Here is a 12,974-nt window from a genome sequence, read left to right on the forward strand (position 1 = left end):
TGAACCCCATTCTGTAGGCAAAGAATATCCATCGGCGTTTTGACATAAGAAAATAACAACAGTAAAACCATGTTTTTTAAAAAAAAAAGTCGATCAGACAAATATGTAGGGTGGACAATATGATAAACTAAAAGCAAGAATATAAGTTAGGATGTGTTCTGGAAAAATCCTAATGTGTCATAATAAAAGGCTAAATTAGAGCAGTAGCAACACTATACAAATAATAGTGAATGTAAGATATTTGAACTGAGAGAATCCTAGAATATAGCAATAAATTAGATAAGATGGAGGCATAAAGAAGAAAGCATGATAGATCTTTAGCTTAAAATGGCTGAGAGGTTAGTGAAACAATACAACAAAGAAAACCTGGTTTGGGGAATAAGAGGATAGCTCTTTCTGAGACTAAAGGTATTAATGCCCAATGGAGATATTTAATAGAAATTCACATCTGTAGCTCCGGAAAAAAATATTCTGCTGTATTAGGTGATGACAGATATGCAAAGGAGAGGCTTAAGTATTTCACAACCTGAAACACATTTGGATCAGGGAAAAAATAGACCTATAGAACATGAGAGAAACTAATGTCAGAAGTCAGAAGCCAAAACAATTGCAGCAACATCTCTAGATTCAAGATAGGAGGCAATAGATTGGACAATGGGAAAGCTGGACTGCATGAAGCCAAGCTTAGGTGTGTATTAGAGTAGAAATCTCAAATATGGACCTGTCCTTCCAAAAACTTGGGAAAGGGAAAGAATAGGGATAGGGCAAAGTCTGAGGATATGTCAAGACTTTGGAAAATTTTGGAGGGATTTGGGGTGGAGAAGAAAGACTGGGAAAGATTTTATTTCATATCCCCCAAAAGGAAAGAATGTCTTAATTGAATTCATGGATGAGTACCCTCATCACTTTCCAAACTTTTTGTGTAATTTCTTATCTCAATAAAAGGCAAGCCAGAAACTTTGATATTTCTCTCCATCATTCCATAGATCTAGCTCCTTATTATCAGATTGATCTCTTAAATAACTCCCAAATCTATCCATTTCTTTTCTCCATGACACATTGCAGTTTCTATGAGCATAATTCCTCTTCTAGGCTACCTCACTGACCACTTAAGCAATTGTCTTCTGTTCACTTCTATCATCTCTAGTCTGTTCTATGTACTTCAGCAAGAATGTTGATGAAATCCAACCCAATCATGGCAGTCAGCTGCTTAAAATAATTCGATGGCTTCACATTTCCCTTAGAATATATTCTAAAATTCTAAATTCTAAAAAAGCACAAATTTTCACATAACCTACAAAGCCCTGAGTAGTTTATGTTCCTGACTATCTGTTCAACTTTATCTTACAATTTTCTCCTTCACACTCTGTGTGCTCCAGCAACATGAGCCCTTCTGTTATTCATATTGATCATTTTTCTTGTTGCCACAGGGCCTTTGCACACCTTCCCTTTGTATGTAATGTCCCGGATTTGTCTAATAATTGTCTACATCAGTTTAATTGTCATCCTCTCAGGGAAATTTCACCGACCTTTCCAAATCGAATATACTCTTACTGTATCATAAGCCCTTCCCTTATGACCCATATTAATATTCATTTGCCAGATACTTACACAATGCCCTCTATGGGCCAGGTACAATTCTGGACACTTGGGATATAACAGCAAACAAAACAAAGTCCCTGTCTTCATGAAGATTTTATTCTGAGGGAGGGGGAAAAGCAATAAATAGGCAAACCAATGTGTCGGAACAGATAGTGTTAAATGCTATGAAAAAATAGGGCAAGAGGACAGAGGTTGATGGACAGATATGATTTTGGATCAAGTGGTCAGGGAATACTTACTGATAAACAGTTAAGAAAGTCCTGAGGGAAGCTTCTAGATGTACTTAAAGCTATGGGACTGTGTGATATCCTGGGGAAGAGACAGAGGAAGAGAGAAAAGCCCCCAAGTTCTTAAAAGTATGGCACTACACTGCTTAGGGCTTGAGAAATGAGTTTTGAGCAACAAATAAGATCAGAAACATAAAGGTAGGAAAATTTGAAAAAAAAAATTGCGGCAGTCCAGGTGGTTCAGCGGTTTAGTGCCACCTTCAGCCCAGGGCCTGATCCTGGAGACCAGGGATCAAGCCCACATCAGGCTTCCTGCATGGAGCCTACTTCTGCCTCTGCCTGTGTCTCTGCCACTCACTCGCTCTCTGTGTGTCTCTCAGGAATAAATAAATAAATTCTTTTAAAAAAAATTGTATCCCAGGGGCTAAGGAAGAAAGGAAGCATTTAATAAGACTGGATAATCAACTTTGTAAAATGAGGCCTTTGGAATGTAAACTCCATAAAGGCGGAGATTTTTGTTTTTTTTTTCTGTTTCAGGTCCTGCGGCTATAAAAGTAAAAGAGCTGGCATGTGACATATACTCAGTGACATTTGTTAAACAATAACTGGTTGATAGTATGAGGACTAAGACTTGGACATTGAATTTAACAATGTGGAGGTCACTTAACTAGTGACCAGGTCAAGAGCAGTTTGGGTGGTAATAGTGTGGTCAAAATTGAGTGCAATAGGTTGATGATACGGTGGGAGAGGAGAAAGCAGAGAAACCAAGTCTTTATCTGTATTCTTTATTATACATTTCCTACCTTAATTACAGGAGGGCTGGCCATATATCCACTGTGCCTGGTACATGGTAAATGTTGGATTATATTTTTATGTGAATGAAATACAAAAACTATAAATAGGGACAGGAAACAGGATGATTCTATGGCTATATGGGCATAAAGTACTCAGCACAGAGGCAGTGATTCTAAAGAGAAGACACTGAGATGTGGTATAAGAATATAATCTAACAGACATAATAGATAATAACATATATGAAATATGGAAGAATCAAAATATGAGAACATGATAATGAAGATGTCAATAACATGGGAAAGCTGAAATGAGCAGCTAGTTATTAGGAAAAATATGTTATATTCTGAACTGCTGATTTTAAAGACTGGATGCAGCATGATGTGATTTTTAAAAGTGTGGGGCTAGGAGGAAAGAGCCCTGGAGACTATGCCTGACCCAGTCAGTCACTGGCTATGTGACTTTAGGACATATCCTTTCAGCTCTCAGTTTTTCTCATCTGAAATATGGGTGAGGCACAGTGGACTTGGCTTCTTCTGGCTGTAATAATCTTTGATTCTATGACAGAAACTTGTACACAAAGATGACCTGCTCTAAGGGCAAAGTTGGTGCTAGAGCTACAAATATGGGTATAATTAGCAGAAAGGTAATAGTTGGAGTTCAGAGTTTGAGTTTGGATGGTGGATAGAGCTCCATGTGTCATTAACTGGCTCCACATGGAGATTTAACCACACCCTTGGCCATCTTCCCACTGTTCTCTGACCTATTTACTTGGCCAGTGCTGACAGTGAAGAAGCCCACAGTTAGAAAGCAGCTGTTCTCAGGAGGGGTGGGGAAACCACAGCAACTGACAAAAGAAAAATAAGGGAATAAGGAAATGGACACTACACCTAAGGAGAAGTAAGATTGAAAATGGTTCTCACTTGAATGCTTTGAGCTATGAAGGAATTTTTAATCTCTTCAGAATACCTTCCTAAGATTTAGTCTCATAGTAAGTATCATAATCTGTTAAAAAAAAAAAGATGAAAATGTCTTTTCTATATCTGTGTCATTGAGAAATCCACATAATTTTCTATTGAGGGTCTGTGGAATTAGGTTTTATTTACATTTCTGTGACTTTTACTTTTTGAGTACAGACAGATCAGAAAATTTTTCAAGGTTGCAGCAGCCATCATCAGTAATTAAAATCCAGCTGCTAAGTAAGGAGCAGCAAAATGACCAAATGAAATGAGAGCAATGACAAGGAGAGAGAAGGGAGGTATGCAATATACCAAACAAGATTCCAGAAACTGGGAATTGCCAGCATTACATGATGCCTCACAGTTTTAAACATGGGTTTGAATACCTCCAGGCTTTTTTTTTTAAGATTTTATTTATTTATTCATGAGAAACAGAGAAAGAGGAGCAGATACATAGGCAGAGGGAGAAGCAGGCTCCATGTGGGGAGCTGGATGTGGGACTCGATCCCCAGACTCTAGGATCACGCTCTGAACCAAAGGCAGACTTTTAACTGCTGAGCCACCCAGGCATCCCGAATACCTCCAGGCTTTACCTGAAAGTTTTCTTCCCTCCAGCTCACTATGTATCTAAAGTAACAATAAAGTCAGATGATAATTGTCACCATTCATTATATACAATTGTCTTGTTGACTCTAAATTTTTTTTAATTTTTCCATATATGCACATGTATCTATATCTATGGTAGGTAAGTAGATCTTTTAGGTTCCACATTTAGAGAAGCATAAGCACAAGAAATGAAAAGGAACAGGAAGTGTCTCTGGGAACCATGTTATACCATTGATTTTGTACAAAAAAAAAAAAAAATCTGTGTGAAAGACCTGGGAGAGATGCTATGGAAGCACATATAACAGACTTCATTCCAACACCTCATCTTCATATGAATGTGACTATAAATGCCCACTTGTAATGATATTACTGTACAAGGTGGGAAGACAGGAGCTTGCCCTATTATCTGAACTTTTATTATGCCAGCATAATAGCTTATGACTAAAAAAAATTGTAATAGTACAATGATTAAAGTTTAAATAATTAAGACTAAAGAGAAAAATAGAAAAATATAGAAACAAGGTTAGAGAGAGCCCAGAGAAATAAATGTATTCGTGAAACATAGGTAAAAGAGAACAATGGAAGATTATGATTCACCTCAACTTCTCTTTCTATTCAGCAAGCATTTAAGTATATATTAAGTTCTAGCCTCATGTAGGTCCCAGGAATACAAAAAAAAAAAAAAGATACAAGTTCTACACTAAGGAAATTAAGATTTGGTAATCATATTGGGCAGGCCCTCAATAAATATTGCTGAAATAGAAGGGAGAAGCCATAAAGGAAGATTGAGAACAGCTACACAGTGGTTCCCTATCTTTTTGAACCTGGAAGGAAAGTCTGGATACCTATAGATTCATCTAAAAACTTGAGACAGACTGAGTAAAAATGGCAGTGAATCCAGGTTTTAGAGACCCCCTTCTCCCAAAAGCTAATGGGAAAAAAAAACAAAAACAAAAACAAAAAATAAAAAAAAACAAACAAAACACCAACTGTGCAAACTCATGAGCAGTTTCTAAATAAGAGGAAGGCCCTAGCCTTTGAAGAGGAATGAAAGAGTGTCAGTCCCTCACCCAGTCCCTATTACTTTGTAGAAATATTGAAGGAAAAAAAGTAGATGCACTCATGAGTTTTACTGACACCCTCAATTTGAAAGGATGAAGGTTAATAGTTTGAGTAAGCAGCAGAAATGTGGAGGAGAAATACTGAAAAATATCATGAGAATGGAAAGGTCTATAAACCACTCTGGAATCCTACCAGGGGGAGAGGAAGGGTACTAATGCCCAGGTTTCATTTTTCAGAGCACTGTACAAAGCCAAAAGAAAAGAAAAAAAAAAGGAATCATAACATAAAGAAAATATAATAGAATGCAATCTGAAAAAAAAAAAAATCATGCCCAGACAAGAACCCTCTTCACATAGTAGGGGGCCCAACCGGAAGCTGGGCACCAGGCCCCACGTGACCTTGGGCTCACTATGTTCAAGGCTTTGGTGCTCAGCCCCGCCGTTCTTGTAGGCTCCAAGCTCAGGCAGGTGGCTGGAGGGCTAAGCACTTCTGTGATCATGTCTAGGCAATATCCAGGCGAAGCAGGGAGATGGTCTTCTCCTGGAAGTCCTTGGGACAGAGGGGAGTTTACCCTTGAGAAGTTCAAGCTATAAATAAACTCAATGAGAATATGGAGTCAATAAAACTAGAACTTAAAAATATTATTTTTAAAAGGATGAGCTGATAAATGAAGCATTAAAAGCATTATTGTAGACCCAAAAAGTCAATTAGAAAAGCAAGGAATAAGACAGCCAGTAAAAATTCAAATTACTACCTAGGAGAACAAGTATAAGATAAAATAATCGTGGATGCAGAGAAAAAAGACAAAATTAGCACAGTAATTAGAAAATGATAGCTATAAAAGGCCAACAAAGATTATCTGAGAGTGTGATTGTTAGTACAGCACAGAAACCAGTAGCTGGATCAGAGAAAAAGGATTCAATATAAAATACATAGTTTTTATAAGTTGTTACATGCTAGTTTCAAAGCCAAAGGAAAGAAAGCAATACAAATTTACATGTTAGGTAATTCAGTAGAAGCACATTTTAATCATCTCTACCGCTATTTAAATCCCCTGTTTTATTCTGAGAAAGATGTGAAATTATTGGGATTTCTCAAATTAGAGGGGGAAAAGGTCCCTGATAAAGATTCAGAAGAATAATTATCTAAAACTATTATCTCCATCAACTAAATTCATATAAATATCTAAAATCCAATGAATAACCAGTGCACACCTAACTCAGCCTATAACTTTCTGACTGGATTTGACAGACAAAAAGTAAATAAAAATAAAAAACTTCAAAACCAGATCAATAAATCTGTTACTGGCTTAAAAATCAAATCCCTGCTGTCAAGTCTGATAGGCTATCTCTTTTTTTTTTTTATTAAGTTTTAAAAATTTAATTCAGGCATAGTTAAGATACAGTCATATTAGTTTCAGGTGTGCAACACAGTTATAGTGATTCAATAATTTTATACATTATTCAGTGTTCGTCGTAAGTGTACTCTTTAATCCCCATCTATTTCATCCATCCCCCCTCTGGTAGACATCGGTTTGTTCTCTGCAAGTGAAGCTAATGGTTCTTTACAATATCGTGTGGTATTTGTATAGTGTCAGTCACTATAGAGATGCTTCAGCATATTTTGAGAACTGGAAGAAACACAGTTGTAAATCTGTAGTTCCCAGTCTCCAGTCTTCCAAATCTCAAACCAGAGATTTGAGTCTAAGCTTTATAGCCCTCTGAACTAAACCTTTACCCATGAAACTGATCATAGCCTTTTTCATCAACAATGATCTCCCTTTGCTGCCTTTTTTCTAGGTTGCACTGTATTATTCAAACAGCTGTTTGTCCATTTTGAGATTTGCCTTCCCACACAGCGCAGCTGCATTCCCAGATCTTTCCAACCTTCTGCCCTAGCTCTGAATCTTTCTCTTGGCTCCACTTTCTCCAAAGTCTGCACCTGTGTCTTTGGACCCTGGGATCTCATAGGAACTGGAAAGGAACATTTTATTTTTAATAGATACATCTTAGATTATTTTCCTGCTTTTATTCCATTGCATGAGGAAAAAAATAACACATTAAAAGAAATGAATTTTAACATTATAAAATGACTTTTAAGACTTAGGTAGAACTAGTAAATAGGTTATTTAGGCAAATGGTCCATTCTCCAAGCTTCATAAAGGGAAGGACAGTTAGAAGCTCTATGACTAGTAAGAGCATAATTAATGCTTACATGAAATATATACCATGGTTGGTTTTTCCAGATTATCTATACAAACTACCTGGTGGTGAACATGGCCTGTGTCCAAGCGGAAAGCATCCAGGGTACAGCTTTCACACTCCTCTACCAACTATAGCTATTCTCTCAGACCAAGCTGAGGTGCACTGACTCTCCATTAAAACCCTTGCTCTCTTACCTCGGAATGAGCTTGGATAGAAGTCACTGAGCTACAGGCACTACAATGCAATATGACAAGTGATGAAATAGACACCTCAAATATTTCCCCTACTAGCATTTCAAAATAGTTAAAGTCCCATCAACCATTTCCTAAATCTTAGTCTTAATTTCTGATTACTGAATCAAGATACCATTATGAGGATATAAACATATAATTCTGAATTATAGTGATTTGAGAAACCCAAATCTGGTGAACATGTGCACTCAAATTTTAGGAGGCATCAGAATTACCTGGAAGTATTCTTTTTTAGAAATTTCTTTATTAAGGTATATTGTCAAGCAATAAACTGTAAGTTTAAAGTATATAATTATCCACATACATGATACACACCTACATACATATACATACATGAACTCAAAATCAAGGTAATGAAAATATCACCCCAAAAGTTTCCTAGTGCCTTTATGCAATCTCTCCTTCCTGCAAGCTCTTTTTCCATTGCCACTGCCTTCTCAGGCAACTACTAATCTGATTTTCATCACTATATATTGATTTGCATTTTCTAGAGTTTTAATAAATGGAATCATATAGCATATATTCTTTTTTTGGTTGCTTCTTTCACTCAACATGATTATTTTCAGATTGATCCATGCCTTTGCATGCATGAATAAATAATGCATTTATTTTTATTTCTGAAGAACATTCCATTGTATAGATAAACAACATATGTTTAGCAACTCACCAGTTAATGGACATTTGTTTGTTTACAGCTTTTGGCTGTTAAAAGTAAAGTTGCTGTGAACATCCATATACAATCCTTTTCATGGCCATAGTCTTCTCATGAGTAAATAATAAAGAGTAGAATGGATATACTACTATATGGTAGACTTAAGCTTAATTTAAAAAAAAAACTGGCAAGTTCTGTTTTCAAAGTAGTTGTGCTATTTTACATTTCCACCAGCAGTGTATGAAAGTTCCAGTTTCTCACTTTCCAGTTTCTCAGTCTTAATAGTAGACATTTATAATAGGTGTGTAGCGGTATCACATTGTTTGTACTTTGCGTTTTCCTAGTGAATATTGATATTTGGTATTTTAATAGATTTGCCATCAGTATATCTACTTTGGAGTGTATGTTAAGATATTTTGCCCGGTTTAATTGTTTTTTCTTCGTTTTTGAGTTTTGAAGGTTGTTTTATATTGTCTAGATAAGATTCATTCATAAGTTGTGTGATTTGCAAATACTTTATATCGGTATGGCTTGTCTTTTCATTCTCTAGAGTCTTTATAAAAGCTGCCACTTTTCATTGTGTTTAAGTTCAGTTTATAAATGATTTCTCTTTTTAAGATTTTTACTTATTTATTCATGAGAGACACAGAGACATACGCAGAGGGAGAAGCAGGCTCCCTGCTGGGCAGCCTACTGTGGGACTTGATCTCAGGACCCAAGATCATGACCTGAGCCCAACGGCAGATGCTCAACCACTGAGCCACCCAGGTGACCCTATCAAGGATTGCTTAATGGATTGTGCTTTTAGTGTTATATCTTCACCTAACTTCACCTAAGCCAATGTTGTAAGAATGTTAACCCATTATGAGAATATGAATATATAGTTTTTAATTTTACTGATTTGAAAACCCTAAGTTTGATGAATTAGATTTTGATGCAAGTTTTAGCAGGCATGAAAGTAAGCTAAAAGTCATCGTGGTTATTCCAGATATTTTGTATTTCCATATGAATTTTAGAGCGTGTCAATTTTTATTAAAGACCTGATGAAATTTCGATAGTGATCACATTGAATATATAGACCAATGTGGAGAGACTTGACATCTGAACAGTGTTGTCTTCCAAACTATGAACATGCTATCTCTCCACTTTTTTAGGTTTCCTAAAATTTCTTTTAGCAATATTTATAGTTTTTACTGTATAATTCTTACATCTTTTTTGAAAATTATTCTCAAAGTACTTCATATTTGGGGATGTTACTGTAGATGGTATTGAATTTTAATTTCAATTTAACAATTATTTGTGAGCATACAAAAATGCAACTGAATTTTGTATATTAAACTTGTATCCTGCAACCTTGTTATACTCACTTATTCTATCTTTTGTAGAATTTTCTTTGTAGATGATGATTTTTCTCTGCAAATACAGGTCTGCTACTTCCTTTCCATTCTCAACAGCTATTCCTTTTCTTGTTGTAGTGCACTAAGACTCTGACCACGATGTTGAATACAAATGATGAGAGTGAACATCTTCAGCTTTTTCTTGATCTTATGGGGAAATAATTCAGTCTTTCACCATTAGGTATCCTGTACCAGTCAGTAGGTTTTTTATAGATGTCCATAGTAGATTGATGATGTTTCTTCCTAGTCCTAGTTTGCTGGGAATTTTTTTTTCTTTCATGAAGTACTGTATGAAAGTCAGATTAACTTGTTAGTGTTATTAACACTTCAATATTCTTCTAATTTTTAGTTTCTTTATCCTATGAAATATTGAGAAAGAGGAGTTGAATCCCTAAGTAAGATTATAGATTTGTTTGTATCACCTTGCTATTCTGTCATTTTGGGTCTTATATATTTTGAAGCTCTCTTATTAGGTGAATAAATGTTTAGAATTAAGTTGCCCTGGAGAAGTCATTCCCTTTATTACAGGGAAATAGGCATCTTACCCGATAGTATTTTTAGACTTTTAAATAGTCTAATATTAATAGAGCCTCTCCAGCTCTCTTTCACCAGCTCTGTTTCATTAGGATCTGCCAGGTAAAACTTGCTCCATTTTTTTCCACTTTTAACCTATTTGGATCATGATATTTAAAGCAGGTTTCTTATAGAGTATATATATATATATATAACTGGATCTTGCTTTTTATATAATCTGTCAATATTTTGCCTTTTAATTGGAGAGCCTTAAATCTTTACATTTAGAATGATTCCTGATATGATTCACTATTCATCTTCATTTCACTATTCATTTTCTAATTGTCCTATTTGTTCTTTATTCACTTTGCCCTATTTTTCTACCACCTTTAGGATTGAGGGTTTTTCATTTCATTTTCTTTTTGTTCTTTCTACCTACATTCTTTGTTTTTGTAATTTTAATGGTAACTTTAAGATTTATGGTATAAAACTTTTAACTCACTATCAGCTACTTCAAGTGGTATACTACTTCACATATCACAGGAGAACCTTATAATTACATTCTATTCCTTTCCTCTCCTGGCTTCTGTGCTTATGTTGCCACACATTTTACTTCTGTATGTTAAAAACCTCACAATATATTGGTACAATTTAAACAGTTGATTATCTTTTAAGGGGATATAAATAATAATAGTTTTATATTTATCCCATTGTTACCATTTCTAATGCTCTTTATTTCTTTGTATGAGTCCAGCTTGTGATTCATTCAAGTCTGAGTTGACTATTAAAATAATTTTTTCTTTGTTGGAACTCTCTGTCAGTACAAATTACTTAATTACCTACAAAGCGCTAAAATGTCCTTATAGTCATATTGCAGCTATTTTCCTCAGCATGGTTCCCCAAAACACAGATAATTTTAAAGTGACGTATTTCTAAGTCCTTTCTTGTCAACTAACCCTACTTTAGATATCCTCATAAAATTCATGAGGGAACTCATAACTCATAAAATTAGAGGGTAGTTTTTAAATAGAGAACTCACAATCCTATTTCTAGTTTTTTCCAAAATGTCATAAGACCATAATGAATGGGAAACTTCTTAATAATGCGTTGTGAAATGCCCTAAGGAATCAAATCAGAGAACAGTGATGTTATATATTCCCCTGCTTAGCTCTAGGTTGACTCCCATCTTCCTCTGGGGTCTGTACTTTGTCCATGTTTGTGAAGTTCTTGTATCAGATTACAAGGTTCCTGCCTGGACAGACTTTTCTGTGTCTGTGTCATATCATAGCTAATTAATATGAAGATTTTATTTTTTACCCCCAAATTTTATTTATTATCCCATTATGTAAAAATGGCATTTAAGTCACGATATCCTAAAATATAGACTGTGTAACTTTGGAGGGAAAAGGAGATAAGAACCCTAAAGAAGCGCAAAAAAAAAAAAAAAAAAAATGGCTGTCCTCTAGGGCAATAACAAAATTAGAATGCAACAAGGGGTCTGTGTGACTGATGATTAGGAGCAGCAGATTTTATTAAGACATAGGAACAAAAAGAAAATAATTAAACAGCCCATTTCAAATGTGATCACTGATTATAAGTTACTAGAGCAAAAAAAAAAAAAGTTACTAGAGCAGAAGTTCAAAATATACAATCATTTGTGATTAATCTCCTTTTCACATAGTGAATGAAGTATGCTTTCTAGTGTTAAGATGCAGTGATTTATTCATTTAATGTGATTAATAATGCTCCTGAGTAATGTAAGAGAAGCCTGTAAGAATCTGGTATGAGTGAGTATAGCCAGATAATGCCAGGTAACCATCAAATCAAATATTTATTAGAAGTTTGAGTTCCTGGGTATTTTGCTTTATCCCAAAGAGTCCAAAAATTAGTAAAACTCAATTCCTATCCTAAAATATACTATAACCTAATAGAAAAAAAACAGAGTAGGAATTAAATATTTGTCAAAACATTAACCAGTTAACCAATCAAAAATTTTGATATTATGTCAGAAGACTCATGGGTAAAAAAGATGAAATTTATTTCACCTGAAAGGACTAAGGAAATTTCCTGAAGAACTGGATCTCAAGATGCAGGATGATTTCAACATGTACAGATGAGGCAGTAGGACACTCTTTAGGAGAAAAGGTAATGTCTACCACTCACAGCCTACTTATTGTGTTGTGGTCACTCTCTTTTATATACAATAGCAAGAACAAAGACACAGAAATGAGAACAGAAGAACAGTTTCCAGAAATGGGAAATCCCAGCTGGAATGCTTTGAAATATAACAAAATTGATAAAGCTCAAATGATTTCAGCCAAACTGTAGAGGACTATGAATTTAAGATTAAAATATTTAGACTATTGCAGAGAAGCTTGTATAAATACAAATAAATTAGGAATACATTGAAGAGAACAAATTGGCTGAGTTTTTAGGGGAATCCTGGAGATGTTCATTTAGGGCCAGAAATAGCACTTGTTCTCTTCAAACAGGGGGAAAAGGTCATAATTCTTGAGATCTTGGTTGAGTGCTCAAAAGTTTCCTGCCTCCCTCAAAGAAAACAATTGGGCCTAAACTAAGTGCTGCTCTGGCTGTTGCTAACCAATCTTAAAAGGAAGACCCAAAAGACCAAGCTCTTTCTGCGTAGTTTATCTCCTAAAACAAAGCTCAAAACGTATATGACTACAAAACGTATCCAGCACTTGAAAG

This window comes from Vulpes lagopus, chromosome 9, assembly GCF_018345385.1.
Source record: "Vulpes lagopus strain Blue_001 chromosome 9, ASM1834538v1, whole genome shotgun sequence".
Taxonomy (NCBI): domain Eukaryota; kingdom Metazoa; phylum Chordata; class Mammalia; order Carnivora; family Canidae; genus Vulpes; species Vulpes lagopus.